Source organism: Apium graveolens, chromosome 2 (assembly GCF_009905375.1).
Source record: "Apium graveolens cultivar Ventura chromosome 2, ASM990537v1, whole genome shotgun sequence".
Taxonomy (NCBI): domain Eukaryota; kingdom Viridiplantae; phylum Streptophyta; class Magnoliopsida; order Apiales; family Apiaceae; genus Apium; species Apium graveolens.
Window position 1 is genome coordinate 313,118,200 of NC_133648.1, and position 6,228 is coordinate 313,124,427.

Sequence of the window (6,228 nt, forward strand, 5' to 3'; positions counted from 1 at the left end):
TAGTTTGGCATGTAGAGGTCTTCAGTCCTCTATAGGAGAACTTTGGCTTGTCGAGATCTCTTGTATTCACATCTTCACTTTGACTTATCTATAACTCTTGGTTCTTTAGTGGCTTCTTGACTTGTCGATTTCTCAGAGTTCTCTAGTCAAATTAACTTGTCGAAATCTCAGAGTCCTCTAGTAAATTTTGACTTGTCGATATCTTTGAGTTCTCTAGTGAATTTTGACTTATCGATATCTCTGAGTTCTCTAGTAGAACTTGATTTATCGATAACTCAGAGTTCTCTAATGAATGTAGACTTGTCGATAACTCTGAGTTCTCTAATGAAGAAATGACTTGTCGATATCTCCAATCTTCATGTCTTCAATTTGGCTTGTCGATATCTTTCTGAGTTCTCTAGTAGCTTTCCTGACTTCTCGATAAGCCATTCTGAAATTCTCTAATGACTTCTCTATAACTTTAAATCTGTGACTTGTAGAGATCTTGACTTAGAGTATTTTTCTCCAAACAGATTTATTCAACTCCAAGCTTCTTCAAAATTCTTCTTAGGCATGATCTTCTTGATCTTCTTCCAGATAGAATCTTTAGGCTTGATACTGTTTCAGGAAAAAGACTTCAGTCTGCTCCTTTGCATTTTTACAGACTTTAAATGTTACAAGTACAAAATACAAATTAAGATAACAATATAACTTACTTAGGGTTGACAAGATGTCTTAGTCTTGTTAAAGTACAGGCATGTCTTTTTACAATAATCTCCCCCAATTTGTGAGAAGATTGTTTAACACAAATTCATGCATGTTAACAAGACTAACCCCAAGTTTAAAATGATAGAGAGTAAAATTAATACATAGAGCTAGGTAGAATTACAACTTGTATAACACAAAATTTACAAGGTTCAAAGATTACAGGACTCGGGTAAAGACAGTTTTCACATCTACTTCTTTTCTAAGTTGATCCTTCAATTTGTAAAGAATTTCAAGTTCTTCTATGATAAATGTTCCACTTAGAGCTTCTACAAGTTTTTGTCTTGCTGCCTTAGGATAACCTTGATCCAGAACCTCTAGGCAGAATCTTGAGAATTCACCGGCTCTGATGTTTAGAAATCTCCCATCTTTAGAAATTCTGCTCATTCCTTTTGCTTTCAACTCTTCTGATCTTTTTATGAACATGTCTATTTCTTCATCATGCCTCCTTCTTATTTCTTCAGCTTCAGCCTCATCTCTTTTCTTTGTTTCCTCCCTTTCAATCAACCATACAACTAGAGATGATCTCCATGCCCTTGTAGCAGTATCCTTGTCCTTTAACAAACTTATCACTCTCTTGATTTCTGCGGGAGCCAAAGAGTCCATTAGCTTTTTGTCTAGAAGAGTGAATGTACCATCCTTAAAATAAACTTTAACTTCTCAAAAGGATACAATCCAGACTCTAACAATTTCCTCAACTAGATGTTGGAAATGGTCTTCATCTGAGATGCCCCAATTTAGAGGTAGAAAGTCAGATTCTTTAAAACACTTCCAGATGGCCCTTTCAGTGACTTTCACTTTCTTTGCAGGCTTGACTTTCTTAGGCTTTCTCCCAACAGATTTGTGCTTGAATTTTAGTGAAGGTTTGGCTAAAGGTAGGGTTGTCATTTTCTTAAGATTAGTTTGGCTTGAGGTGATTGGAATTTTTAGGAAAGAATTTGTTGTCTGTTTGTATAAAATTTTTGGCATAGATGTTTGGGAAAGTTTGATGTTCGAGATAGTTGATGTTGTAGGTTGAGCTGAGGTTTGAGTTGATTGTGTTTGGATTTTTAGGGTTGTTTGAGTTTCTGAACCATCACGAGGCTTTCTACTCTTCCTTTCACCTCTTCTCTTCTTTTCTTCATCTTTCTTGTCATCCTCCTTCTTCTTCTCTCCACCCTTGCTCCCAGATGGCTTAATGGACTGACTAGGATTTGAGCCAGAAGGATTTTGATCATTCTTCTTCTGCTCATCATCATCCAAGTCATCCTTGTTGAAATGTGTTTTGGGCAAGTTAGTTTTTGCATTTTCCAGATATCTCCTCAGTAGCTTTATCATTTCCATATCATCATTGTTCTTGTTTTTCTTAGCTTTTAAGCTAGTTCCTAGGATCATGATAAGCTTCTTGTTGCTCATGACACAATTTTTGGAAATCTGAAAATTTCTGAGTTGTCTGGTGGTGGGACAGATGTATGCTATACCCTTGCTTGGCTGTAGATATACTTCAGGGAAGGAAACTACTTGAGCATCTCTCAGTGCAGTTAATAGCATGGTATCTTCACGAGTTATAGCTGTAACTTTGCTGATAAAGATGTCTAACTCAGATGCCCTCCTTGAGATAAGGCAGTTGAGGGACACCTGCATACATATGTCTGTCCCTGAGTCATTTGCATTAACCACTATCTTCTCTTCCAGAAAGTTGTCCTTATTGACCTTGATCACTCTTATGAAATTGATTGTCTTGTCCAGGGCCTTTTTATATGTGAAGTGATTGTTGTTGAGAGAAGCTTTTAAGGCTGTGAGTAGTTCTTTAAACTCCCTGCTCAGACTAGGTCCTTCAGCATACCTAATAAGTCTCTCCATGTCAAGATCAACTTCTTTAGATTTCATTTCAGCCCCCTGGACTTGCTGTTGAAATGACCTGGATCATGTTAACCTAGCCTCTATCTCCCCCTTAGTCTTGTTGACAGGCATTAGAAGAGGAGTAGGAATTTCAGGCCTGACTTGTTCAAGAAGAGAAGGTAGTGATATGTTGAGTTTGCCCATGATGGCTCCTAAAGCTATAGAATTCTGCATTTGAAGATGCTTATGGGAGTCCACCAGGGTTTGGATATCTGTTTGTTGGCTCTTGACAAGAGATGTCAAAGCCTGAACTTGTGCAGTGAGAGATGAGTTGGAGTCTTGCAATGCTGTGACTTGACCCTATAGAGACTGAATTTACAGATTTATTGAAGTGGATTCAGGCTGATAAGAGCTGCTGGATGTGCCAAAGTGTTCTTCTACAGCCTCTTTGATCCCTTCCATTAGCAAAGCTGAAGGCTTATATCTGCTCTGGTAGAGTTGATCCAGTTGGACCTTGGTCTCATTTGAGTGAGTGATTTGTTGCTGGATCACTGTATGGAGATTGGTGAAAGATAGTTTTAGGTTTTTGACTTCCTTCTCAATAGAGGCAAGATCCATCCTAGCCATTTGATCAGAAAAATACTTGAATTTAGAAGAGATCTGCTCTTGAGATGGTATGATCTTGTCCATTTTCTCTTCTACCAGTTTCCTGATTCTGTCTTCATGTCCCGTAAGCTTGATTTCAAGAGCCTTGCCAAACAGATGAAATGCTTTGAGCTAAGCTTTGTATACATCTATAATGGCATCATAGACAACTTCTGGACTAAAGTCTTTTGCATTGCTGCCTAGAATAGTAACATACTCTTCTCTGAATATGGCCAGAACTTGATTCATCTCCAAGGCAAAGTCATCAGACAGCCATGCATCCATATTCCCATCTGGCTCAGCATCATTGACAATTTTCTCCTTTTGTTCCTCAACCTTTTCATTGTAAGCAAGCATAATAGCTTGATAGTCCTGGTTGCTCATATTTGAAGTCAGTAAATGCTGTGAGATATTGGCCAGTCCAGATATCTGCTCTACTAGTAGATCATCTACAGAGGTTGATTGAGAAGCAGATTCTTGTAGCCATTGAGAGAGTAAGTGAGGTTGTGAGGTGGATGGTTCATCAGAAACACTTGTGACTGGGGTCACAGTTTGACTCACAGATTGCTCTGTGGTTTTGACAGTGTGTTGTCCTCCACTTGTAGTGGGAACCTCCAATTGAATTGGAGGGGATTTGACCGGGTTACTGTCATGTACACCAGCCTCAAACCCTTGTGTGTCTTGCAACACACTGGCACCTAAATGTGTGATGTTTTCCTCCTCTATGACAGGATCATGGGCAATTATACTCCTAGCTTCAACTGTAAAGGCAATTTCTGCTAGGGTTGTGAGGGGAGTTGTCCCTACATGAGAAACCTCCAATTGAATTGGAGAGGATTTAGATAGTTTTCCCTCAGGAGTACTACCCTCAAACCTTGCAGGCTATGAATATTGTTTTGCACATGAAGGTGCATTAAGAATATCCATGGGGTCTTCAGCAAAGACTGATGAATCCCTCATGCATGTGATGGTGTCATCAAGGTCTATCCCAGCATGTAGCCTCTCACCATCTGAATGAAGTGTCTGGGTGGTGAGCAGAGCTTCTTGAGCTAAGTCACTTAATTTTTGGTGCACTTGAGAAGTGGATTCAAGTGAAATTGGAAGAAAATAAATTTTAGATAGAAGAGATTGTCGCTCAGATGTGAGTGTTGGCAGCTCCCCCTGAATAGATGAGGTAGCTTCAAGGAATGTGTCCTCACAGTGTGTGCCTTCCTTATTTCTCCTACCATACACTTGAATTGCTTCTTGTGCATGCTGTGCAAATCTACTTCTAGTTGATTTTACAACTTCATCCCGTTGGGAGGATACAGAGGTGGCTAGAGTGGTCAGCTCAGTTTGTTTACTCCTTTTTGATCTTTTGACCAGAGGTGTCTCTTTTTCAGCTATCTCCTCACCACTCTCAGTTAACATAGTTAAGGTTGCCCCCTTTCTCTTCTTTTTACTGACCTCATCCTTTTGAGAAGATGAGGTAGTTGGTTTCCTAGCTTCTAAAGGTTGTAAAAGAATGGTTGCAGCTTGGGAAGATCCCTGTGGGTGTTCCTGTGTTTATGCTTCCACAGGTTCAGGGATCATAGTTGTGCTAGATTGATTACCAATACTTCTCATGTCTAGCATAGAATAAGGGTATGTCTTAAATCTTTCAATCATGAAAGGTGTTAACTTAAGACTTACTGGAACCTTATTCTTATTCTTAGTAAGAAGTGATCCAAATAGAATTTTGGATACTTGCTTACAATTGCCAATTAGTGTCCTGTTTACACCTTCTAGCATGTGTATGTCATTTACTTTATAATTTAAAGTTGACATAATAAATCTAGGCAGAAAGATCTCATTACCTCTTGATTCCAATGACATAGTCAACCTGGTGCTCAGCTCCTCCAATATGTAGTGTCCTACATTTATCTGTTTATTGTGAGCCATGTAGTAGAACAGCTTCTGGACAACACTGGATATGTTGTCAAATCCTGACTTTCTGTAAGTAAATGCCCTAATCACATAGTCAAATAAGAATGACCATTCCCTCCTCGGATACTTTTTGTTCATTCTGGCCAAATTAAACCTCTCGGAATAATTTATAAAATCCATGAACTCATGCAGCTCATTCTGAGTTGGAGCCTCCACCAGATTGTCAGTAGGAATGCCCAAAGCCTTGTTGACATCATCCTCAAGAATTTCCACTTGATGTCCCTTAATTGTGCAATTTATCACTATAGTTGCAGCTTGATTCTTATGCACAACTGTCCTGGTTGTTGTTGTGTTCCAGAAATCACCTAGCACATCTAAATACAACAAATGATTAGCAGTTAGAGCACCTACAAAGTAGGTCTCAGAAAGGAACTTAACAAAGCACTGAAAACTTCAGGTGCTTGATTTGCATCCAGAAATGTAAGAAAGTTGGTTTCTTTGGGGAGAAAGGGTACGAGATTGTTGGCAACCAATGATATGAGTATGAAGTTTAGTGGATAAAATAGATTTGTGAGAAAGGAAAAATGAGAGAGAAATCGGTTTTGGATTGAAGGCTAGGTTACTTTAGTTCTCGAAAGTTGTAAGTAAGTGTATGTATCGAGAAGTTTGGTTATTTATAGTAAAAGTAGATGACTTGTCCAGAACTCAAAAATAGACATTTGGAGTTAGTGTATCGAGAAGTCATTTAGAGAAATAAAGTACATATCGAGAAGTCATTTTAAATTACTCTTTTAGAGAACTCAAACTTGACTTATCGAGATGTCAAATAAATACCCAGTTTGTCCAAGAAGTGGACTAAACTAATTCTAACTTTTATTTGAATAAATTCAAAATAAAATTAGAATAAATTTTTAAAAGTATTTTATCGAAATAATTTATTAATTTAAATTATCTCAGTTCTGAGTTATTGATAAGTCAAAAATTGTGCTTGTAGAGAACTCTGTGAATAAACACTACTAGAGAACTTCTACAAGGACTTATCGATAAGTCATTTTTAAGCCTATCGAGAAGTCACTCGAGAAGTGAGTAAATTGACTTATCGAGGTCGAGAAG